The sequence below is a fragment of the Drosophila grimshawi genome, unplaced genomic scaffold (assembly GCF_018153295.1).
Source record: "Drosophila grimshawi isolate 15287-2541.00 unplaced genomic scaffold, ASM1815329v1 contig_44, whole genome shotgun sequence".
Taxonomy (NCBI): Eukaryota; Metazoa; Arthropoda; class Insecta; order Diptera; family Drosophilidae; genus Drosophila; species Drosophila grimshawi.
The window spans coordinates 8,087,347-8,113,868 of record NW_025063240.1 but is presented as its reverse complement, the minus strand read 5'-3'; the positions used below and the strand labels follow the sequence as shown (position 1 = coordinate 8,113,868).

Sequence of the window (26,522 nt, the reverse complement as noted above, 5' to 3'; positions counted from 1 at the left end):
ATCGTATTCGTATCGTATCTCTCATCCGCCAATAAGGCATTACAACATTATCAGTGGGTTTGTGACAACAGCCAGTCGGACATTAATTGAAGTCAGTCTGTTAGTGTATAAACTATTCGTGGCATGCTCTTTTCGATGGTTTTACTTTTATTTATTTCAATAAAAAAGAAAATCAAGTAACTTCCGATGGCCGTTGCTGGACAACAGGACTACTCAATGAAAAAGTTTTGGAGAGCCAACGGCAGACACTTTTCATTAGCAAAAGTCCCTCTTTTGGTCGAGGGTACAAGCAAAGTTTTTGGGCAAGTTTCTTTTTTGGGATACTGTTGTTGTTTTGGCTGGTCTGCTCTGCTCTGCATGTGACAGACATGCCACAAGTATACACAAGTAATGCTGTAATGGCATATGTTTTGTCCAACTCGAACTTGGCACTAACAAACCGTGTTTGCTCTTCTGCTATCTTTGCAGACTTTGGCAAGCCTTTAAGCTACCGTTACAAACAGGAACAACGGTAAGTGTCGAAAATGCTTACAACTTGCGAGCGAGTGAAAGAGTGAGTCGATGAGGAAGTGAGGAGATGAGGAAATGAGTGGGTGAGTGACATTTGCCAGAGCGCCTAATTGTAGGCAATTAATTTGTGGCACATCAAAGCAAAGAAAACGGAACCCAAGTCATGAAAAGTAAACAACAAAAGACAAAAGCAAATGCAGCTGGTGTCCATTTTAGGTGGTTGTTTCCGGAACCGCGACAAGGAACATGGAGCGTCGAGCGTCGAGCGTGGAGCGTGGCAAACCGCACCTTTTAACCCTTTACGTTCGCCTTTGCCTTTGCCATTGCCTTTGCCATTGCCTTTGCCTTTACCATTTCCCTTGCCACATGCCATTTGTTTCCAAGCTTGGGGGTTGGACAGCACACAGTGAGAAGTGGAAGCAGAGAGACAGACACCAAACGGAAGCACATGCAACTCTAATATCCTTGGCAAACAGAGTCCCACACAACTCTCCGGTGGCTAGTCCGAAAAGCAATTTGCCTAACATTGCCAGGGCGTTAAGTAATAATGACCCCAAAAAGTAGAAAAGCATATTGGCTGGACTCGTCGCCGTATACGCAATGTCTATGTAAGACATATATATGTATATATATATATATATATATATATAACTTTTTTTTATCGTTTTCGGTTTGTCCCGGCCCGCTGCTGAGGTCAAATAAAATATTTATGAATTGCAGGCAATGCGGAGCGGCTTAATTGCATTAGAGCCATGTACCTCAATAAGTCCAGAGCAAAAGGAGTAGCAGTAGCAGTAGCAGCAGCAGCAGCAGCAATAGCAGTCGTCATGTGAGCTCTCGAAGGGTGTCCATAGCAGGAGCAGCAATTGGATCGGCTTTTTGGGTAATTGTGGCTACAGGGTAAAAGGCATTACAAGTGTAGAAACCAGCCGGGGGTTGAGCGTGTGAGATGCCAAAGTGTTGGAGAGTTTGGGCTTTTAACGGGTGTTGGGGAAATGAGTGGTTGCTATTTCGCTTCTGGGGGCACTTGCGGCGAAAATTTGCGAAATCAATCGTGTGGAAATTGTACAAAATGGCTTTCCGAACTGTAAATCACTGGGAAGGGGGCAAGAGCATATAACGCATTGAAAGCTGCCAATGACAAAAGACTTGGGGCGTTGAGAAATTTGATGAAAAAGATTGTAAATAGACAGGCAAAGCGGTATAAAATACTTGCCCAACAAAATATACAGTGTACAAATGTTCAAACAGACTTAAATCCAGATCTATTCAAGCTTAAACTATTGTCTGTGTTCACTCTCCTCTGAAGAGCTCAACAAAAAGGATTTGTAGAAGCATTTAGCGTTTATTTTCCAAGTTGTTGTTATCTAATATGTTTTCAATTCCCTTTTTTGCTGCTGCTTCATTCGTTCTTCTCTTTTCAATCGACTTTTTAGCTTACTTTTTTTTATTTTTTTATTTATTTGCTCTTCACTTTTCATTGTTATTTCTGCCATTAAATTCTATTTCATCACATTCACATGCAAATCGCAGTAGATTCTTTCTCACATATACATATTGTGTGTATACTGCTCTCTCTCTCAGTCTGTCTCTTTCTCACTCTCAATATTCCTGTCTCTTTCTGTTGCTATATCTGTGCGCGTTAATGTGCTCAATTGTTTGTCTGCCTCGTGCCGAACTGAACATGTAAATGTTGTTCGGGGGACTTCCACACTTTCTTGCCCTCTTCGTTGGCGCTCATGCTCATCTTTATTGTCAACGATGCGCTGCGCAGTGAAAATTAATCAAAAAAACTTTTGCCAACAACATTTTCAATTGACAATTTAAACTTTTATCTCGCAAGACATTTTACATAAAAGTTTTGTGTTAAAAATTTTGCTCAACTAAAAATGAAAAATGTTGCACGTCGCTTTGCCGCTTCAAATGGGGTTCCAGTCAGAGTCACCGGAGTCGTAGGAGTCGAAGGAGTCGTCGCTCCAGTAGGCATCTCTCAAGCTATCAAAACTTTTGACGCTTAACTTACACTGGCGCTAGAGCAAAGCGTCGAAATGGGATCGGGTGTGGGCAAGGTGGTCGCAGGGAGTGGGAAATGTGGAGCTTTTCCTTTGTGCTCTTGTTATTATTGTTGATGATAGCTGCGTAAGCAACGCAGCACTTGGGCGTGCCTCAAGGGGTGGATAGAGATGTTTTGAGTAGGCTGCTTTGTGGGCGAGCGGGCGGAAGCTGAGGGGTAGCACCCCTTTTCATAGTGCGTGTGTGTGGAAATTGGAGGCACAAAAGCAAGGCAATGACGCCATAACAGGCTTAGGCAATTTCACTACACACGCACCTCAATTCAGTTTATGCGTTCCTCATATCAAGTTAAACGATGCACATATTTAACGATTTTTGATTGTGATTTGCAAAATATTGAATTACTTCAAGCAATAAGCAAGCTAAAAATACAGCTTAAGTCTTTACTTATACTATACTTATATTGAAAATTGAGTTTAGTTATTTTTTCACTTTTTTTTCATAGTAGAATTCTCTGTGCAAATTCCACATGCATATTTTTTTAGATTTTATATACATATATTCTCCTGTACTTATATATTAAATATTTTAATTAATAAAGCTAAGCATATATTTTTTAAGCTCAAACACGCACTTTTCGTGAGTTGCTGCCACGTATAAACCTTAACACTGGCATAACTAAACAAACAAAAATGATTTTGCTGCTCGTCGTATTTATTTACATTTTACAAGGCAACTCAAAACACACAAACACACACATAAATTTTAACAGGAGCAGGAAGAGTCATGAGGGGCACAGAAACATGACAACAAGGCGCAAAATTATGCACAAAGTTGCCATTTCTACTCGTGTGTGTGTCTGTGTCTGTGTGTGTACGAGTGTGTGTCTGTGTGTGTACGAGTGTATGTGTATGTGTGTGTGTAAGGGAACTTTGAAATCCCAGCACCATTTCTGTCACACACATCAGCAGCAAGCATCAAGCAGCAGGCATCAGGCAGCGAGCAACAAGGTGGGCTGAACGCAGGAGGTGCGGTTGGAAGGGGGGCAAGCATCAGCCGAGCAGACAAACTCAACCAGGCACAACCCAGACACATGCAACAAAATTCAATATGGCGGCAGGGTTGCTAACTTCTGACAGATGACTCCTTCAAACTCCACCCGCTGCCTGTGCCTCTGCCTCTGCCATCTCCAAAATGAAAGCTGTGTGGCATGTTTGGTGTCTGTCTGCAAAAGTGTAGAAATTTTGATAGCATTTTAAATGCTCTACACACTTTCGAGGTGTTAAGGATACTTTTATTCTCATGCCAAAGTGCATGAATAGTCTAGACTCTAGAGAGAAATACTATGGATTTAGAACATCTTACAAAACACCTGCACACCTACAATTTTACAATGCTATTGCTAAAGTGATACAAATAAAATAATATTAAGAGAAATCTTGAATAAATAAATGTATATTTTTAGGTTAATAGCATTTATTTTAGAAACTTTAATTTAGTTTATTGTTCTTCTAAGAACACATTCTTCCTTTAGAGATTGCGACTCTTAAGTTGTCACTTAAAATTCGACATTTGAGCTTTACCATTCTGGAATAAAACAGTTTTGTATTTTTACACCGACTTTGTGTCGATATCCTTACTTGGTTGACTCTGCAGCGCTCTGTCAACTTTCATTGCTGGGTTAAATGCAGGAAACTGCCATCGAGGATGTTCTGTTGTCGTCATCTCTGTCGCTGCTGTCTGTCAATTGTTTTTGGCTGGCAGTGTGTAAACATCATTTAAGATTTTGTGCTGATGCTGATTTAGTTTGATTTGGTTTTCAAAATCCAAAACGATGGTCTGGGGAAGCGAACAGATTGCCGAACAGAAGCTGTTTGCCAAGTTTTGAGCGAAAACTTTGAACATAAATTGCTTATCGCTGGAAAAAACAAATACATTCAATGCGAGTATGAATAAGGCTATACAATAATTTCTCGTTTATGTATTTTCAAGCAGTTGGCGAAACTTTGGGCCAAAAATCTAATTTACCTAACAATAATTAGGAAAAAGGCAAGCGCAAATTATGTATTATAATTTATGTTAATTACTCAATTACATTTGTGCCTCCTGGCTGCCAGATATACCACCAGCCATGGCATACCTCCCCCATTTAGCTCTTTGCTGCTCCTACTCCTGCTCCTACTCCTGCTCCTTGCTCCCGCTCCTGTCACCTTTGTCCAATTAAAAATTCCAAACACAAATGCGCCTCATTAATAAATATGAAACGTCAATGGGGGCCAGGCCACTATCGGAGCTGGATTTGGAGTTGGTGAAGCCAGTGAGAGGTTGGGCCACCCTGGCCGGCGGGCGTGCCGCAAAGATTACGCAAGAAATCAATATTCAAGTGGGCCAAGCGAAAAGGGGTTCGACATTCATTCCCTTTCCCCCCCTTTGAGTTTAGAGAAAACTGTCGCGTACTACTGCGGAGAGTTTGTCCTTAAATTTAAATAAATTACACACGTTCGACTTTCGGTTCGACCAACATTTTTTTTTTTCGTTTTCGTTTTCGGTTTCGGTTTTTTTTTGTTTTTTTTTTGGGGTTGACATTTACGTTCTCTGCGTCTGACATACGAGCGGCTCATTTTTCAAGGGCAGCAACAATTTCTCGAACTCGGCAAGGTGAGAGCGGATTTTGGTTTTGGTTTTGGGTGTGTGTATGTGTGTGTGAGTGTGTATTGTATGCGTGTGTGTGTGTGTATGTCTGGGCTCGGCCGCTTTGGCGCCCTCGTATAGCAATTTCCGTGTGGCGTATGTTTTTTCCTGTTCCATTTTCATGGCACTGCCATTGCCAGCCAGACCAAAAGATTAATGAGGTTTTTTGACAGCGAAAAATTAGGCAAAATGTGATTTAAGGGTTGCTCTCATTCTCCCTGCTCTGCCTGCTCCCTGCTCCCTGCCTCTGCCTTTGGCTTTGCCTTTGCTTTAGTACACCACACCACACCACCAAACACCTCCCCTACCACCAACAACCTCTATTCAGGCCTGCTGCTGGTGTGGCCAGAGATAAGCTCTGAGCAATTTTTTTTGGAGCACCCGGAAAAGCTGCGTAGATGCAATTTATTTTACTCGTATTTGCCAAGTGAAATTCTACGAATTATCGTTTGTGCCGGCATTGTTCGTGTGCAACACGGCAACTATTTATTTGATGATGTATTTTTATTACCAACGAATTTATTATGTAGCATGCCGCTCAAAATGAAGCAAGTAAAACATATGTTGAAAGCCTCTATCGCCACAAATTTATTTATTTACGTTCCATTTCTTTTTTGGTATACGTACTATTATTAATGTCACAAAATTTATTACAGCCTTAACTTTAAAATTAATTATAGTTGATGTAAGAGACCACTTGAGAAAATTGAGTTTAATAATAGACAAGAAATTGCAGTCGAATATTTGAAATATAAATAAATATCTGTTGTCTTACATTAAACTCGCTATTCTTTGTCAACAAGTGAAATAATCAGAATTGGCTTCTTTCGCACTATTTTTAACTGCTTCTATTTCACACTACTTAATGAATTCGTATCGATTATTTATTTTCAACTTCCCGACGTAGAAGCTTGGTTAAGTAAGTAAATAGATGAAAGGCATCATCAATTCACAATTTTCTTCTCCCTTTGAGTTTTCACGCCTCGCTCCGGCTTCCGTCTCTGTCTTCCGGGATTCCCCTACTCTTTCGTAGGCGGCAACTTGCTGACAGTTTAATGGGCGCCTCAAAAAATGAAATGAAATTTTTTTTTTGTAATCATTTGATTTACAAGGCATCTTAATTTTGTTGCATTCTTTTCGCAATCTGCAGAATGAAATTGTTTGTCAACGCGACAATTTTTCAACGCTTGCAAATGAAATATTCAAACAGAATATGCGCTGATGATTTAATAACGCACAAAAAATGATTGTCGATTGAAAAGTTCAAATTCAATGTCTGCCCTACTGGATTGTGCAATTAATCAAGAGCTAAATTTGAGCCATTTGTTGTGGAAATTGACTAGAAAATCAGCCTTCTTCTCAAAACCGATTTCCATTCGCTTTCCATCAGCCGGGGGGCTCTCACTCAGCGCCCCCCTTTTACGCCGACTACAACCACATACATATATATATATATATATGTGTGTGTGTGTGTGTGTGTGCTGATACATATATACATAGCTATATTTATATAGCCCCAATGCCAGTTCCGATTCACAGTTTGGGCTGCTGCGACGGGCGGTCGCTCGATTTATGGCCGAACAGTCTAAGTGCCTTTAGATCAAAGTGAAACAAACATATTGCAATCAATTTTTGTTGCTAATGAGCTAAATTTGATTTTATTGAGTTGTGTGCGTGCGCTTCCATCAATTAGTTAGCGGTGAGCAGGGGAACGCCATTGTGACGTATACGTAATTTCTGATCTGATGCAAGCCACTTTATAATTGTACGTATACCGAACTGAGATGAGCTTTTATTAGTTTTAATTTTTACTGGAGTCTAGCGATGGAGAAATTCGTTAGTGGAAATCTTTTCCAATAGGTATGAAAAAGTTTAGCATTGTGCTAAATGCTATACAAATTAATCAGAGAGTTGGCCGCGCATTCTGTGTTTATATGAGACGACTAATTCTATATACGAGTACTTATACGATAATTTCTTTACAAATATTTAAAGATACGATTTCGATTTTAATTTTAGAAAATACGTTAGTTGTGGTTGCAATTTCTTTGTTAAACAAGAGAAAGCAGTTAGCTGAAGCACGTCAAGATTGCATATTCATGTAGACCTGAATCAAATTTCCCACATCTTAATGGTAGTTTTATAGTATAGATGAGAGACTTTTTGTCTCCCTGTCTACAGTTAATTAATATATGTATATGCTCCAAACACTAGACTGGGATAATATCTATATTCATTAAATTGACTTAGATTTGGTCAGAAATATGCCAACCACAGCATTTTTCTTTTCCTCTATGTTCATATCATATATCTTGTTCACAAGTCACATTTCACGCTCTTTATAATTTTAATATTCGCTAACACACACACACACAACCCACAGCCCACAACCCACACCCCTCCGCTCCGCTCTGTGTTCACACCCCACCAATGTTGGTATCCCGCTTGTAATCTGTGTGACCTTGTTAAGCGGTTTTTTCTAATTTAACGCTACTGCGCTGTCGCTTCTGTTCGCGATCCCGAGCAGCGGGCTGCTTGTAAACATGTCGGGATCCTTTCCATTCCCGGTACTCCCTAAACGAGCCTGTGGCGGCTGCCACTGCCACTGCCGCTGCCACTGCTGCTGTTTCTGTTGATGCTGATGTTGCTGCATTCTCAGCGTTGTGAAATTAATAAATTAACTTCCTTGTGCCATAAATCATTTTACTTGCCTGGCTGGGCTGCCAACTGCGAACATTTTGCGCCATTAACCAAAGTCGTTTCTTCTTGCGGTGCTTTTCACTTACCCTTAACTGTCGGACGCCCCAAAAAGCCACAGCAACCGATTCCAAATGGCTCGGCCTGCGCCTCCATTTGCTGTTGCCCCTACTTCTGCCCAACTCTGGCAACCATCATCATGATGATGATGATGATGATTATGATGATGCTTATGAAAATTCGGCAGCTTGCATAATCATCGCGATACAGCTGCTGCTGCTGCTGCTTATGACTGGCTGCTCCAGTTGGTAGGCCTAGTTGGAGGGCTGCCAGTGAGGCCAGAGTCAGCCTACTTTCTGTCCCAATCATAATTTGTGCTTTACATAAATTAATGGCCACCAGTTCAGTTCCATGGGCAATGCCTGATTTTATTTGCTGCCGGCTAACGCAACAAAAACAGGCCAAAAATATTTCGCACATAAATTGCCACAGAACCAGGAAGCACACAACTTAAAGGTGCTTTGCCCAGAGAGCTGTTCTATCTCTTTCTCTCTCACTCTCTCTCTCTCTTTTTCTCACAGTCTAGCTATCTCTATCGTGCTCTTAGCCAAACACATCCCTTTGCTCTGTTATTTACACAGTCTTCATGTGTTTTATGGCATGTTTTTCGGGTAGCTTTCAAGATTTATGACTGCTCTGGCTGCTTGGGAAATGTAGTCTTAGCTTTAACCGGACGGCTTTAAATCGCTGCTGGTCTAAATGTCTCAATAAAATCATATAACCCACACACACACACACACACAGAGAATGAGCTAATTACTGGTAGTTTAAATTTAACTTACGTCATTATTGTTTTGCTCTCGTTAATTGTTATTGTCGCAACCCTCACAAATCAATATTTACAACTTTATTATGACTTTGCCGAGATTCACTTTCCTTACGCTATATGCATTAATTTGACGAGCGCCCTCCCAAAAGAAACTCAATCCGAAAATTCGAATCCGTTAAACGTAAAAAATCAAGAGCCATAAAGAAAACCCATGAAAAATGCTAACAAATGCAACTGAAACTGAAAGCACAATTGCATTCCTGATTGGTAGAGGAGGGGCGAGGAGGCGTCGTGGCGTGGCGTGAAATGGAAGTATCACGAGAAGAAAAACAAAATCATCATAATAAAAATGCATTCATAAACATGAAATACGATGCAGTGGGCCGGGGTTAGTTTCAAACGTCAGCAGGGCCTCCCCTACCTCCCTCCTCAACCAGTCAGAGTCAGGGAGTCGTCAACGCGCTCTAAGCGTGAGTCTATTAAAAGCGCATAAAAATAACTTTACCGTTTTACGAGGCCGACACGTCGAGCGTTGCGCAGGCGTCCGTACAGGGAACGAACCGGCCGAGCACGGACCGTACACGGCTCTATGTGGCCCCCATCATGTGGTCGCCCGGTCGGGGCTCCGGTTCTCTCTCACTCTGTGTGTGTCTGCATTCGCGGGTTAATTAAATGACGCCTCTTGCCAGTTGCCAGTTGCCAGTTGCCAGTTCAGTTTGTTGACGATGACTGCACGCCGCACACGTGTTTGCAATTGTGTGTGTGTGTGCAGAGATGAGGGATGGGGGGGAGAAGTAAATGCCCCGCATTTTGGTTGCTCATTGGGGGAACACGCCGTGTGGGTTGTATTGGATTAGAAAGAAGCTCGTAAATGGATTGTAAATGGATTAGAAAGACATTTGAAATTGTTATGATGGCAGCACGGGGCCATCCATGGCTTAGGTGCTCCTATTTGATGCCCTCGACTTCGACATATTGCTGGAATTATTCTTATGTTGGGCATTATATAGGGGCTTTTAGCTTATGTTGTCTGTAATTTATTTCATTCATAACATGTTCTTCTGATTAAAGCATAAAAAATGTTACATAAATCCAACTATAAAAGTCAATGTATCTTGTATGCTATAATGCCGTCATTTTGATAAACTTTTAATACGGATAACAATTTTAAATATGCTTTACGTTTTCACTTGTTAGAGCGAAGAGATTAATCTGATTTTATTTGTGATTTGAAAGTCGATTAAATAATTTTCTCTTCTATAAAAACCTTCTGCAAAAGTATTTACACACATCAGACTATTTTTAAGAATTAAATATAATAATATTTATATTTAGTATTTGTATGTTAAAAAGCTTGGAAATGCAAAGTTAAAATTTTTCACATCCTGCAAATTTGTTTGTTGAATCATCCACTTTTTGGGCTGCAGAAGTTGGAAGATTTTATTTGCAGTATGCTCTGATTTGCCTATTCTTTTAATTAAATATACAAATTTGTTTATCTACATTGGTGTTCTTTCAGTATATGTGGACAGGCAACTTAAACTAAATACGAATTTATTTTGGGCAGTTTCCTCAGAAGAAATCTCGATTCTTATTTCAATCTGCATGTGTATGCAATTTTAAAATATGTACTTGACATGCCTTAATCAATTTGTGTTCACCCAGCTCCGGCTGCCTGCTCGTTGACCATTGGTCACTCAATGCTTGACAGCTGTCAATCTGTCCAAGTATATACATATATAGATATATATATATGTGTATGGAAATAGGCACTCCCTGGGAGCAGTCTGGAGCCCTGCCGATTCATAACCAAAGCGTCCGCATGCCACGCCGTCATAATTGACGAATTTATGGCACTTCTTGGAAATGAACCTGGCACGAGTACTCGTACTCGAACTCGAACTTGTACTCGCATTCGAACTCGCACTCGCACTCGCACTCGAACTCATAGTTGCAGTCGCCCCAATAGTTGAATTTGTTTTCTGTATTCTGGATGGTCGCTATATGTCCAATTGTCCATTGTACGCCTACTGGGCTCGTTGTTTTACTTTGTTTTGACTAAACCAGACGTGCAAATTGCTCAATTCCTGCCGCGGCTTCCATTGACCGCAACAGAAAGAAAGAAAGACTAGCAATTCATGCGGCATGCGGCAAGCGGCATGTGGCATGTGGCATGTTGGGTGTAGTACCGAGGCGGCATTAATAATGATTTCTGCTTTGTTATAGGGTATAGTGTAAAACCGACAAAACTCATTTTCAAATTGTGCACTCGCTACGTGACTTCCGCGAGAAAAAAATAAAAATAAAAACAGAACGTCCAAAGAGAGTCTGTGGCCCGATGAGGGCGGCGGATTCGGTCGATCTGAACGTAAAAGCAAAGCTAAAGCATGCCTCAGAAACAGAAACACAAATAATGACGAATCGAGACTGCATTCGAAATGTGTAACCCTCACCACTTTCTAATTCTGTTACATATTTTCACGAGTTTATTCCATGCTCGATTTGAGTTGACTTAATTTGATTTGATTTGATTCGATTCTCGCGGAATGGCATTTCATAAATTCATAAATTCACCTCAATTGGCTGCCAGAAATCGACAACGACAACGACAACGCCATTATCCGCTTAACTCTGCAGTTATTTATGCATTTTTAAATATTCATATCGAATTGTATGATCATTTTAAGTGGCAATTGGAATTCGAAACGGAAAGGTTTTAATTAAAAACAAGTTTCCGTTATGGTCAACGGTTTCAGCGCCATATAAAGCGCATCATTTGATTGTCGTCGTCGTCGTTGTCGTCGTGCTTTTATTTTGTTTTCTTTTTTGGTTTTTATATCTTGTTTAAATGTGACTTAAATATGCACATAAATTGCGTGGCTTGGCCTAATGAAAAATCTCATTACGCCCGGCACTGTTAAAGCCAGACCTAGACGGCTGCAAAGTTGCCAAGTTAAACAGTGCCAACTAAAAGGGTTGGGCTCAAGTCTGACAATATTCTCAAGCATCTTTTGTCAGCTGGTGCGACTCCTTTTTAGGCAGCAGACACCACGTTTTGGGTGAAGGAAAATCTTTAAAGTCGTTCGAAAAAAACGTTGGGCTCAAATGCTTGTACGACTATTATTTGGCTATCCTTAACTTTTCCACTCTTCCACTTGTTAGGCGCTGTCTTTTGGCTCTTGGCTCAGTTTCAAGTGGACGGGTACATAAATCTCATGTTAATTTATGCATAAGCTAAAGACCAAAACAAATTTTTGCCTTCGCACACAAAAATTACACATGAATGCTGTGCTAGCAGTTACCCTCTATGTCAATAAAACTAACTTTAAACCAAACTTACAATTTTTAATGGCTTTCAAACTAATATATCTTTAAAGTTTATGTAAAATCTTAAGGTCAAATGCATATATACCCCATAGGATGCACTACGACAGGGTATGGCCAACACAAATATTTTGTTACCAGTTTTTATGCCTTTTGTCGCGTCGTCTTCGTCGACGACGACGACTCTTTGGAGCGGCTCTTTGGCTCTTCACTCTCGCCTCGCTTGTCATAAAGAAATTTTAATAATGTGCGGCGCCAAAAAAGTTTTTTACGAGCCGTAAAGCGACTAGGGCTAACGTCGATGTCGACGTCGCTGTCGATGTCGGCGTCGCTGCCATCGCTGCCACCGCTGAATGTGCCAGAATACAGCATAAAAGTGTTAAAATTGAAATGAGTTTCAAATGAGTGTCGCATTAGGCGAAAAAGAAAAAAAAATGTCTTTGTTAGCTGTGGGGGCCAACGGCGCGTATGCGCAATCTGCGACTTTGACATCTTAAGCGGATTACATAATGACAAAATGCACATATAAGGAAATGTTGTTGTAATTATCATTATATACGCTAAGTTTAATGTTCGCTGCCATTCATATTTTATGTCATACTAAAAGCCAAATATTATTTCTCATTTTAGGTTGACGCTCGAACTTATTTGATTGCCTGTAAGTAAACTTATATCAATGCCATATACTCTTACAGCTGCCGGTCTGTCATTCGGTCAATTTGGCCATATTGCCCCTTACACAATGTTGTCTCAGTTAACGCTCACCCTTCGACTTCTGGCTTGGAATTTTAATAGCGCGCATAAAATCCACAAAATCATTTACACAAATTAAATGCTAACTCAGGCATAAAATTACCAAGTTAACACCCGTTCGCTGTACTCCCCTCTCTCTTTCTCATACTCTTAGCTGGGCCATAATTTAATGCCAACTCGAATCGACGGCTGACAATGCACCGAGCTCGCTGAGACTGGGGCCAGTTCCGCTGTCCGGACTTGGTGTACGACAAAAGCAAGAAGAGCACCAGCAGCAGTAACAACAACATCTAGTTGCCTGACAAGTTTTCCACTGTTTGCTTTCCCATGCGCACTTTTCATTAAAAATTTCCGCTCGCCGCCCTCTCACCGGTCCGGTCCCGTGTAATTTGCAAATTTTCTAATTGTCGTTTGGAAATTTAAGCCTTTTGGCCAACACATCGCCGGCTGACTGACGTCCGGAACGGGTCAGGAACCGGCTACAGTAGTGACTCTAACTCCGGCAACGGCCACTCATTGGGCTTTTGGGGTGTGCCAGTGTGTGTGTGTGTGTGTGTCTGTGTGTGTGAGTGTGTGCGTATTTATGAAAGTAGGTCGTTTGCCAGGCAACAGTCTAACGCAGTGCTACATTTAATGGTAGGTGTTGCTCTCGCTGCTCGTTCAGTCGATTCTGGTCCTCGACTTGACTCGACTCGACTTGCCTTTTAATTGCAATTAAGTTTCTGTTTCAGTTTCAATTTCAGCCTCGTGAATTGAGCGCAAGGCCTTCCACCAGCCAAATACAATTTAGCAAACGCCTCTCTTAACACACTTTCCAACACATATCTCTCGAAATATATTTGCCAAACTGTCGAGTTTGTCACGTTATTTGGGAATAGTTTAATACTTGTGCCACAGTTTTTGTGACTAGTTTATTTTACCCTGATTTTGGCAGAGTCCACTTCAACATCAAATCCCAAGAGTACAGTTTTCTTGCAACACATTTCAATAAAATAAATTAAAATTGGTTTTATGTATTTTGAAATCGATATAAAAAACTACTTGAATATCCAAACAGGCACAGGTATTTCGTAGTTGGACGCACTCTGCGACAGCTTTTATGCCCAGTAATTTATTTATTTGGCTCGGTTTTATGTTGTGCCATAAATAATTCTCAATTCATTGACATATTTTTATGAATATGACTTCCGATCGTTAAACAAGGCGCATAAAAGTGGCAAACCGTTGACTATCAGGCTGTGCAGCATCTGCCACTGTGTCTGCCCCCATCTCCCCCTCCCCCTGTTCCACACTTACTTGTACGCAACGCAACCCGATTGGGGGGGCAACCCATTAAAACAACATGAACGCACAATTTAATTTCTATTTTTTCAAGCGTGTTGGCGACACTTCATTGTTGCTGTTGTTGTTCTTGTTGTTGCTGTTGCTGTTGTAAAAACAAACAGTGTAGCACGACCCCTACATCAACCCCAACCCCTAACCCCTCCGCAAGCACAACCACAGCCTTGATTCGAGCTCATCGTCAACCTTTTCGAAAATATAATCACAGCATAAAAATCAATTCCAAACGCGTGTGCGAAGAGCAAACAGACAGCGCCAGTCGAGAATTGAGAGTTGTGAGTTGAGAGGAGCACACATGGCAAATCGGGAGCCATTCACAGAAAATTTGCCCATGCTCATGCTCCCAATCTTTCGTTCCATACACACACACATACGCACACACGCACACACAAAAATGTCACACATTTGTTAAACATTCGCGAGTCTGCACAAGCTTCACCCCTGGCCCCAAACACCCCAACCAAACCAGTTCCCCTTTTTTCTTTCTATGGCATCAGCAATATAAACAACACTGGGCTGCCAAACTGCTGCCCGGAAAAATCAGCATGCAAATAAAATAAAAATAAAACAAGCAATGACGAAAAATAAAACAAATCATAAAGGATATTGCCAGCTATGAAAATACTCTACAATTCAGCGTCTGTTTCTTGATTCATTATATGCTTTGTCTATCTGCATATGTCTAAAAGTGCTGATTACAAAATAACTTATAGAATTGTGAGCACTTTTAACACATTTTATTTAAATGTGGATTTTATTTTAAAGTCTTATTGGATTGATTGAGCATTCAACTTGGGCTGCAAATATTTATCTAAGCAGAGACTCATGTATTGAATGGATTGATTGATTTAGTTAAGACTTATCTGCTGAAACTGAATGTCCTATTCAACTAAGACTTCAAGTTGTAATTTCGTGAAAACAATGGTTGGACCACATCTTCAAATGCATCTAATCAAGTTATTCAACCAAAAAATTATATAAAAATGTAATTAACACTAATAAATATAGTTTTGTCCCACATATGTCTTGGCAATTGCAATGTGCCGGCTAGAATAAAGAGTGTATTGCGCTGAAATCATAAATAGCTTAAAACGAAGCCACCGCCTGGCAGGAGCCGGCAACTGTTGTTGTTGTTGCATGGAGCAGCAGCAGCTCCTAGCGGTGACGATGGCTGCCGAGGCGCAAATAGGCTGTCAGTTACATACCAGATAGATACCCCTCCACTGCCGTGCCCATTTTATGTGTGTGTAGGCGCATTAATGTAGCCGGCAAAAAAAAAGAAGAAAAAATTGTTCTAGGCCAAGAAAAAAAAAAGGAAAGAAAAAAAATTTAAATGCTTTTTGTGATTTATGGGAATGTGTAGCCGAGCCCGGAGATTTGGTATAAATGTGTACCGCTCTCTGTCATTCTCTAGCCCATTAGCTAACTCGCTCTCTCTCTCTCTCTCTCTCTCGCCCTCTCTTTCGGCCTCTCTTTTTTTCCGTTTCTACCACCCCATCCACTGTCAATGTCACACACACATACAAAAATGTTTTACAAGCAATTTTCCAGCATTTCTTTCTTTATATTTTGTTGTTTTTTTTGGTTTTTTTTTTGTCTTTATGTGTATTTGTGCATTCGCTTAACTATTTGGACATAAAATATGACGAGCCCAGCACGAAATGTGGAACCGCTCCGCTGCCAGATTCCCTAGCCTCAAATTGCCAACACTTTATTGCCACGTGCTGGGCACAAGGACCTCGCGTCGTCCTTGTAGCCACTTTTTTTTCCATCCATATGAGTATTATGGAATATGGAATTTTTATAGCCAGCTGACAACATTTTTTGTTTGGCGAAAAAGGCGAAAAGTTGTCATATTTAGGTGCTTAGCTGTAAGTACAGTGAGGCCTGTTATCAAAAGATTGGATACCAGCGAAATGTTTAAATAAATATGAAATGGCATCTATAGTATATATATGTATATACATATATATATACGACTTATTTTTTTTGGTATTCTCAAGTGCCTTAAATCTTCAAGTTGAACTTGTATCGCTGTCTCTGGAGACTCTCACTTGAAGTTGACAGCCAAAAAAAGAAACGGCTGAGACTCTTGGCTGCTCCCACTGCAGTGTCCCTCTCTCTCTCTCTCTCTCTCCCTCTATGTCTCTCCCTCTCTCCCACCCATTCGCAGCTGTCAATCCCAAGTGGCCCTTGTCGCCGATTTTAACAACTTCATTGATGACTCGCTGCGAGTTGTTTGCTGCGATCCGCGTCTATTCGAAAAAGGCACTGTGTGCCACTTGTAAGCAATTTGAACTGTCAGTTTTGCTGGCAACAAATTTGTGTGTGTGTGTGTGTTGCTTTGTGAAATCTGAATATGAACATAAATAAATGGCAAAAGCTTGCAGGCAGCAGAAAACAAAGAGTAGAACAAAACAAAAAGCAACAATAAACTGCTGAGGTTGACACCCAAACGGCTCTAATAACTCAACGCGGCTTTGTCTCAATGCCTTGCTGCTTATGGAATTTGTAATGGAAACTTGTTTTGCGGCTTTGGATAAAAAAAATCAAAACGAAACTACAACCAACAGCTGTTGGATTGTGACTGTGTCAAGCTGCGCCCCAAAAATCTGACTGCAATCTATTGCTGATTTGGCAAAAGTCAGAGACTGAGAGACAGACGGACTGACTGACTGACTGACTGACTGACTATGTCCACAGTAAAGGCGAGTAACAGCTCCCACAGCTACGCCAATTGTACCAAAGTGGCGCCAAGTGATTTGTTCCGCTTGCGCGCTGTATGAACAATCTGAATCTGAATCCGAATCCAACTCCAACTGTGAATCCGTCACCAACTGTGAGGAGCTGTCAGTCAAGGAGTCGCAGCGAATCAATTTGCTTGCTCCGGCAACTGGCAGAGCAGCTTTTGCATAATTTATATGACTCGGTTCGAGTCGGCCTGTGGGCCACAAATAATTTTAGCAATTGGCTAGCGGATAGAGATAAACAGTGAGAGAAAGGGCAGGAGTATGCGAATGAGAATGATAGAGTGAGTGAGAGAGCGGCACAGAACACACAAAATCATTTTCAACAGTGGGTGGAGCTGTGAATATTGCCCATAAAATTTATGCCCCGAGATAATAACACAAGCGGCAAGTCGTTATATGCTTGCCACGCAACCTACCAACAAGCCATCCCAGTTAGCCAAGCAGGCATCCAGGCAGCCAGCCAGCCAGGCAACCAGGCAGCCTGGCCAGCAGCCGGGGCAGACAGAACGAGCATACAAGGAGGATGACTAAAAATACAATTTTTACCCAGCAAAACTCGTCTCGAGATGCAAAGGCAGCGATAGAAGCTAAGGTTGAAGTTGATTCGGATGCTGTGGCTCTGTGGCTGTGACTCTGACTATGACTCTGGCTCTGTGACTGGGACTCGACTGTTGGTTAGCCAGGTGGTGAGTGCAGCAGCACCGGTTAGAGCCGGCCTTAACCACTTGGCCAATTATGCGGCTCTCCTCAGCCCGCCAACCTAACTGCTGAAAAGCCCTGTGCATTGATGTGGAAGGGGTATATTGAACTACAAAAACGATACAAAATTCTTTTAAACAATGTTCAATCTTACGTGAATTTAGCCAATAGATTTCAAGTTTATGTTTATTGTTTCAATTGCATAGTCGTAATTCCAGCTAATATGGGATATTTGCTAAATGGGATTGCAACTCGAACAGGAGCTAAATTCAAACTGGAGCCTTTTACCAATTTTTGAATTTAATTGATATCAAATAATTGTGAGTCAAGCAATTTAATCTAAAGTCACATTTTGAACTGTGCATTTCATTAATACCCTTCTTAATAACCCATTGTTAACGAATGTGCAGAGCATCTTTCGAGTCGATCAACAGCTTGGCTTATTGCATTTCAGCCTTTGTTTTGCCGTCTGATGCAACAATATTTGGTTGCCAACTTTGGCGTGTAGCATCAACAGCGTTTAGGTTGCGGTCTCCTCTCGTTGAATCCACATTGGATTTTCTCCTACTGCTTCTTCGACTGTTTGTGTGTTTGGTTTTGGCTTTGGCTTTGGCTTTGGCTTCGGCTTCGTTTGCAAATATGCCCAGTTTTGAGCTGGAATCATAGACGGTAGCTCGACGAAAGCTTCTTGCCAAACACAACTATAGCAACAGAAACAGCAGCAGCAACAGCAGCAACAGCAGCAACAACAACAACTGAAACAACAACAACAACTAAAACAACGATATACGGCATTACATCCTTTCAGTTTGTGTTGCAGACAGTGCTGTGTTGTCTTGCTATCTGTTTTGCCTGCAGCTCATTTGGCCCTTGTGTTGTTATTGCCTCTCGGTAGAGGACAACATTGGCCAGCAGCAGCCAACAAGCCCCATCCTCATCATCATCATCATCATCATCATCATCGTCATCGTCATCGTCATCGACATCGACATTGTAGTCACATCGTCATTGCCCAGCAGAGAGCTGTTTAGAGATGTCTCATCAACTGTTACACTCCCCCTTTGGTTAAGGTACAGACTGTTTGCCATGCTAATATGCAAACAGCGCTGCCAACTTAATGAAATTGAAATGAGCAAATTAGTGATGTTTGGCAATGTGCAACAAGGGAGCACATCAGACACTAGTCCACATAGTGCGTAGTTCTCGGAACACATGATAATGTAGCAGCAAATATTAAAAGTCCAATTGCTGAAGCTGCAGCTCCAAAATACTATTATTACTGAAAATCCCAGAAAGAAACTAAAGTTAAGTAATCTATAATTTTGAGCATCAAGGAAAATGCAGAATATATATATATATATATTATTATAAGTTAACGTTTACAGATGCAAGAGAAGGAAGGTTTTTATAAATATACCAGAATCAAGGAAATGACAAAAGAAACAGTAACTTTAATATAAGCAACGTTTAAGGATGCAACATAAAGGAAAAGAGAATTGAAAAACGAGTGTGAAATCGAAGTCGATAACGGCAGAGATTAATTATGACAAAAGCGAGTGTCTGCTCGATGTAAAAAATAGTATTATATCCATCAATGAGTTTCGATAAAGAATGAAAACTCAAAGAGACAGTTAAACAAATGGACACAAAAAAAAAACAGGAAGAAAGAATAGAAATAGGTTTATCCCTATGCTTAGCATTGCGCAGCGATGCAGCCAATGCCAAGCCCCATAAATCTCGACTCAAACCTTGTGTTTTGGTCAAATCGGCAGCAGCTGCAAAGTGCGCTAAAAACTAGTCTAGCCAATAAAACTGCTTCTTCTATACTACGCCAAGAGACAGATAAAATGGAGAAAACTTAAAAAAAAAAAATACAAAAAAAATAAATAGAAATAGATAAAGTGAGAGAAGGAAAGCCACATGTCATGCAGTACACTTGAAAGCACTAGACGCTCCCAACTCCCAGCTTGAACTCGACGTTCTGATAGATACAAACGACTTCATGACGATACAAAAGAATGATGATGATTTGCAAAAATACAACAACAACAACAACAGCAACTACAACAACAAAAAGCCACTGAGAACGAATGGCGTCTGTTGGCTCTATTGGCTCTGGTTTGGATATGCTGGGTCTACTGGGCTTGTCCGGGCGGTCCATCATTGAATTGGCTGTGCAAACGTTTGATAAATTGATGAATTGCAATGCTCAAGTGGCAACAGTTTAGCGAACAGCATCAGGCATCGACAGCCAGAGACGCTGGTCGAAGCCGAGATCGATAATGTGAGCACCAAGATTGGGAAGCAGTTGGTGGGTTTGGATGGAGTCGAGTGGCACAACTCATTAGTTCGTCAGTCACTAGAGTTGGTGCTGGTTCCGTTGATGCTGTTGTTGTTGTTGGAGCTCTTTTTTTTTTCTGTTTACTCAAGTTTAGCATAAAAAATGAAACAGTCATGGCCCAGAGGCAACTGCACATTTTTCTCATTTCGTTTCACGTTTACCGAGAAGAGCTCATCAAAATTTATGTAAATTTCGTTTAGAGCTGCAATCTGCGACTGCATTCGTAATGAGCGCAAGAGACGCCGGCTATGTAAACAAGGAGGGACGGACCCCTTACACTGGACCCCACAGCTCCTAACGCACTTCACTCTGTATGAAAAAAATGAGGAAAAAAAAATACAAAATTCAAATAATGATTAACAGGCAAATGGATAACTAGTAAGACGAGGAAGCTTGATCTCTCCACCTCTATGGGGCATAATGAGTAGTATACCGACTCAATGTGCACTTCATGCAACAATTGAAAACTTCTACGAAAATGCCGTTGTGAAAATGCAGTGTAAACTTTTAAGATAAACACAGCCCCCAAAGTGTAATGAAGTTGGGACCCAGGCCTGGCAAACGTGGGCTCGACAAATTAACTGCAGCAAGCGGAGACAACGCGTCGTATGCGCAACAGCAATTTGTTTATTTATTTGTATTTACTTTCCAGTCAATATAAACTATGTGAATTTTTACTGTACATAAGAAAGAAAAAAAACAGCAGCAACGGCAGAAGAATGCCAGACAACTCGACATGGTAATAATAACAACAATGCCAACGTCAAAGACAACACAAAGTCGAACGGGTCAAGTAAATAAATCAAATGCAACCGAGCAGCAGCTGGGAAGAGTTTCACAGTGGCAGTGGCATTAGCTGTAGTTTCCCTGGAAATGCAAGCCAAGCCATGAACTTCAAAATAAACAAATACGACAAGCAAGAGAGCACGCTTCAATTTATATATATGTATATATCTGATATGGAATACAAATATTGTGCTATAAAGCTGTTGGGTAATACGTAAGATATTTATTTGGACAGTGGCAGCTGCCAAAAGATGCAAATGTGGAGCATGCCATTTAAATCGAAAATCCACCTGAACGTTTTTCGCAAATGCAGCGGAAATGTATTTAAATTCCTCTTTGGTAATCTAGCGTAAAGTTGGATAAAAAAAAAGAAGTGAACAGTGCTGCCACAGTTGAAGTTTTGCAAATGTCTAATCTAAGCCCGGCCACCGTAATAATCATCCAGCCGGCATCCTGGCAAATTCCCTCTTTGCAACGCTCGAGTCAAAGTCATTTGCCAGGAGCGCTGCAACAAAAAACAACTCATCAACACCTTTAGTCAGCCATTTTTCAGCAAGCAGAGACAGGGAGACAGAGAGAGAGAGAGAGAGAAAGAGAGAGAGAGAGAGAGAGAGAGAGAGAGCGGGAGTGGCAAATACGCAAAACCATTGCACACTAAATCCACTTAAATTAATTGCAAAAGGTGATTACGTTGCTGTTTTGCCTGTACCCGTCGTCAGTCCTGTTGGCAGCGAACAGGCAGCGAGCCGCAGACAGCTGAGAAATGAAGCCAGGATATGCAACACCCTGCCCCACCCCACCGCCCACCGCACCGCATTGGGGGTTTATCAAGAAGCTGCATGCGGGACGCCATTTCTCAAATGCCAGCGGGCGATGGCAAACAGCAAACACTTGGCTGACTGTGGCAATGACTGCAACAACGCCGCCGTCAAATGATATCCTTGCGTGTGTATGCAACGAGGTAGGCAAATGCTCCAACTTGGTCCTGACGCCGAACTCCGAGTTCCAAGCTGCTCGCTGCCAGCTCCTCGCACCCAGCTCCTTGCTCCTGGCCCGCCTGTTTGTGCATATCTTATGGATGCTGCAAGCGATGGAAAGGGCAACTGTCGCTTTATTTTTGCAAAGTAATTTGCAAAAGATCCAAGACACTGGCGCAGTCAGCAGAGCACATAGCACAGAGCACTGTAAAAGCAAGTGCCGCCAAAATGCATTCAAGGATGAAACAGCAGGCCAGCAAGTCGCTGAGTGCTGAGAGCCATCTGCTGCTGCTGCTGCTATCTGCTGAAGGCGACTGCAAGGTGTTAAGGTGCTCTTGTCACTGCCTGATTGCGTTTATGCGTAAACGTTTATCACAATAACACCAAACTACTCAAGCTGCAGAGCTACCAAACTTTGATATTTGTTTGGAAAAAAAAAAATTTGAATCATTTAAAGAGTAGAAATGTAAAAATGTGAATCATTTCCATTTGGTTAAAAATATGCATAAATGTTTTCAGAATTTGGAATTAGGAAGATTCGATTTGTCATCATTTTCATTTAGTCATTAAATACATAAATGATTCTACAAACGAGATTCATTCAATAATTAAAGAATACGTATGCATAAAATATTCTATAATCGTGCAGATGCAATATGTGAATCACTTCAAATTTAGTCGTTAAATGAGACGAGAAGCTTCAGAAGAATTTAAATGTGTTTCTTACGGAAGAAATGTTTGCTCTTTGTTAACTTTCTCTGCCTGTTCTCTTAATTGGTAAAAGCTGAAATATGCGATTATTTCTTTACTACCAAATTGAAAATTGTACTCTGTTCTCTCTGATGGCTAAATTTAAATTCTAAGCACCAATTCAAATTTCGGAATTGTTAAACATAAAGCAACACAAACTTTTGCCTAGAGCTTAACATGAAAATGCTTCCAATTTTCAGAAAGTTTTTAAGTTAATTGGAATTATGCTCAATAAAACTTATTCACATATCATTTGAGTTGAGCAATTCAATGCTTGTTTTATGATTAAACTTTGCTGAAATCTCAAACATAACTTTTTGCCACGCATAAACACAAATGCGTCGCTCTCTGTCTGCGTCTGTGTGTGTGCTTAAAATGTCATTAAAGCGCCGAATGGGCGTGAAAGCAATGACTGCAAAGGCGGGGGCGTGGCAACTGGCAACTGTAGCAATTGCGGCAGCTCATAAGCACAGCGATTGTCGGGCTGTGTGGCAGATAAAAGTCGAGAGGAGCTTGCCGCATCACATCCTTAATCAGCGCCTGCCTGCCACTCTCCAGGCGCACTTTATGTGCTTCTACCGGGGGCAGGAGGACATCCTGAAGCTTGCGTTAAATTTATTGATAATTGATTATTGCTTCGTTAGGTCGCAGTTTGAGCCGGCAACTGAATTGACTGCCACTATGCTATCAATGTTGTTTGTTGTTGCAAATTGAAAATGCAAATTGTTCGGTTGATTTGCCAGCTGCCGATTGCACTGCGTCTTTTGCCTTTTGATGTGTGTGTGTGTGTGTGTTTGTGTGTGTGTGTGTGTGTGTGTGTTTGTGCGTGTGCCTGCTTTGGGGAAAAACAAATTTTCATAAATTTTTAAAACAAACACCGCAGCACACAAGAAAACAAAAAACAAAAATCAAAAAAAAAAAAGTAGAAGAAGAAGCAGAAGCAGGCAGCGCCGTTGTCGGATTTTTTACGCCATTTTGTTGTTTGGAGCATGTTGTGAGTTGTGTGTTGTTTGTTGTTGTTAGAACGTGCCTATGCTCGCTGCTTTGCTCACCTTTTGAGCTTTTAAATTATTTTCCAAGCACGTAGCCTCGTCGGCTGTTTGCGTATTTAAACGTGCACAGAGTGACAGAGTCACAAATAGACTAAGTGAGAGAGAGATGCCACTGGGTGGGTTTCTGGGGAGCGGGGGTGGTGTGAAAAGCGCGTAGAGCGCCGACTGCTGCTTTGCCTTTAAAAGGATTTGCGCAATTTGTATTGAGGGGGTTTGGCGTTCCTTTTTTTTTTTTTGTATTTTTTCGTGTGAAGGGCTCGGAATGTTGACAAACAAACAGTGCCGCTGAGTGACGATGCCCAAGACAGAGACACAGGATCTAGTGGAAGTGGCAGCAAGGATAACAGCAGGGAAGGACGAGGGACGAACGGACGGACAGTCGGCGGCGGCGGCTTTTGTGTTGACAATGTCCTTGCTGGCATTGTGGAGCGCTTTCATCCCGTGCCGCTCGCTACGTGACTTGCATTTATTTTGCGGCCCAAACTGTGAAAAACTCGTTAGTAATTTAGCAGACAAAAACGAGAACGCAAAAAAAAAAAGAAAATAGAACACATAGAAAGCAGAGTACTTGAAACTCCAACGGTTGCCAATGTTTTGAAAGCAATCAAACGCTCGTCTATATTCATATATGTAACCCGAATGCCGCCGACTGCAGCTAACTATATAAACTTGAAAAACCAACGGATAGAAACAAAAAATGAAAATAGTTCGAACTGCAAATAATTCCATCAACACGTGGGCACAAAAAAAAAAGAACAAAATAACAAAAAAATAAAAAGGAAACCAACAGAAAAAAAAAAACACAAACTAAATAAAAACCCAAACTGAAAACGGCAAGGGCAACGATTGATAGCCACTTGAGTTGCACACACGCACACCCCCTCTCTCTCACACACACTCTCTCTCTCACTCTCACTCTCTCTCTCACTCTCATCTAGTCTAATCCATTGACATTGCACAGTGCAACCGTGCACGTTGGGAGGCCCGTGTGCTTTTGCACAGTGGGGCACAAGCAACAACAACTGCAACAGCAGCAACAGCAGCAACAAACATACAGACAGACAACAAACAGAGTGCGAGATTCAAGTGCAGTTACGAGCTCAGCGGCATAGAGGTGCCCCCAAAATATGTGCATGGCAACGGTGTGGCAAATTGAAGCGGTGCGGCAAGGCACGGTGCTGTTGCAGGAATCGAGCGGAACTCCGACTGCTTAATGGCATTGCTGCAGCGTCGAAAGAGTTATTGAAAATGTTTTATTGTGTGCATTTGATTGCTGTAAGTGTTGAGGTTCCACTACTGTAAAACTGTATGTGTGTGTGTGTGTGCGTTGGAGTGTGGGTGTGTGTGTGTGTCCGCCTGGTGTCTAACTTATAAATATTTCAATAACATTTGAAGTGCGCCTGCTTGCTGGCTGAATTGGTCGGGTTTAGTATTTGAATTCTGGACCACCCGTCCCGACCCGGCCTGTCCACCCAGCCACCCGTTCTCGATCCGTTCGCAAATGGAAATGCACTTTCCTTTGTATTCGAGTGTCTAGTGCTTTTGGCACTCTCCAACACTAAGGCCCTGCAGGCTGGCTGCAACAGTTCCCATTGCAACAACCATACACCATGGCAATAATGGCACTTGCCATATTTGGACTATCAAAAACTTGATGTTTATGTGGGCATGTTTCACATGAATTTGTCACATGAAATACTAAAAACAAAATCGTCGAAAGCTACTCAGAAAACTATTAGAATTTGAATAGCTTACAATGTTTATTAGTGTTGTTGTTAGCTGGCATTTGCTTTTTTATTGCCTATCATCAAATAAATATTATGTTTATAGATATTTTTGCTATGACATATTTGAATAGATGGCAATAAATTGCAGTGCAAACATAAATGTAACTGGAAGTAAATAATTTAAATTTTCATCATTTTCTTCGTAAATATAAATTATAAATAAAATTAGGTTGCCATATTTGGCCTTATATTTCACTCCTAAATTTATGAATTATAAAATAATTGGTTTTACTTTAATTATGTAACTAAAAATATGTCAAGGGGCATGTCAAAGACTACTTCGCCCAAGTATAAAATCACGAATTTGATGCACGCATAAACACAGAGCTTAGTCGATATTTAGATAGGTTTGTGTATATATCACACTTTGTCACGTTCTATATGGCTTACACTTTCAATTGTGTGAGTATAGTGTGTGTGTGTGTGTGCGGATGTTTTAAAACTTTCCAACGAGTAGAGAAGCGATGGAACATCATCATCTTGTGATGCAATCGCTGGCTTACAGCTCAGTGAAGCCAGTGGCATGGCCTACTTAGGAGCACAAAAGTTTAACTCAATTACCAATAGGATAGTCGAACCGAGCCGGGGCAGCAATTGCCACACGTGACTAGCCAAGCTGAGTAGAAGGTGGATTATGTTGGCTGGGAAGGGATGGGGGGCAGCAGGTGAGCTAAACACTGACCTGCTTAGCTGGCCGAGCAAGTAGCAAGTTGCAAATGAGCAGATTGGCTGGCTGGGAGACTTGGAGGCTGGGAGGCACTCTCTATCTCTCTCTCAGCAAACATTAAGCAGGTCGAACAAACGAGGCTTTGGCTGTGCTGTGCTGTGCTGTGCTGCAGCAGCGAGCAACAACAAATCCCTTTTCAAAACTCATTAGCACAAATTTGTGCCTTTCAATCTGAATAGATGGCCGGTGCTTTGGACTTGTTTTGGTTTCTAGGACTACCTTGGCACGCCCCGGCAACTATGCCGCCTAATTTGGGAGGCCCAGACAAAATTTATGCTGATTGTGAGGCAATTTACGAAAACTCGAGGCCAAAAACTGGAAAATTGCAGCTGCCGCACGTAGCACCAACACCAGCTAGAAAAAGGCTAAAAAAAAAACGAAAAGAAGCCAAGTAAATAGCTTGAATCGAGTCAACAAATTTTCAATGCTGCACGCTCACTATAAATATCAGGCACTCAGCCTTGAAACAATGCCAGCCTTTAACCTTTTTGTTTT

The 26,522-nt window shown here is 41.3% G+C and overlaps 1 protein-coding gene and 1 long non-coding RNA gene across 2 annotated transcripts in view; one reads left to right on the top strand and one right to left on the bottom strand.

The window, feature by feature from the left end:
* Positions 1–468: 468 nt before the first annotated feature.
* The window catches only part of LOC6556953 (frizzled-2), a 75,217-nt gene continuing 49,163 nt past the window's right edge, over positions 469–26,522 (top strand). Inside the window, exons 1-2 of the mRNA XM_032743489.2 lie at positions 469–511; positions 12,695–12,722. The gene's annotated coding sequence lies outside the window, so the exon portion shown is untranslated. The remainder of the gene's footprint in view (positions 512–12,694; positions 12,723–26,522) is intronic.
* LOC116806538 lies at positions 4,041–5,017 on the bottom strand. Its single transcript, XR_004365677.1, has 3 exons — positions 4,619–5,017; positions 4,164–4,441; positions 4,041–4,110 (listed from the first exon to the last, which is right to left on the bottom strand). It is a non-coding gene; the product is annotated as an uncharacterized LOC116806538 (long non-coding RNA).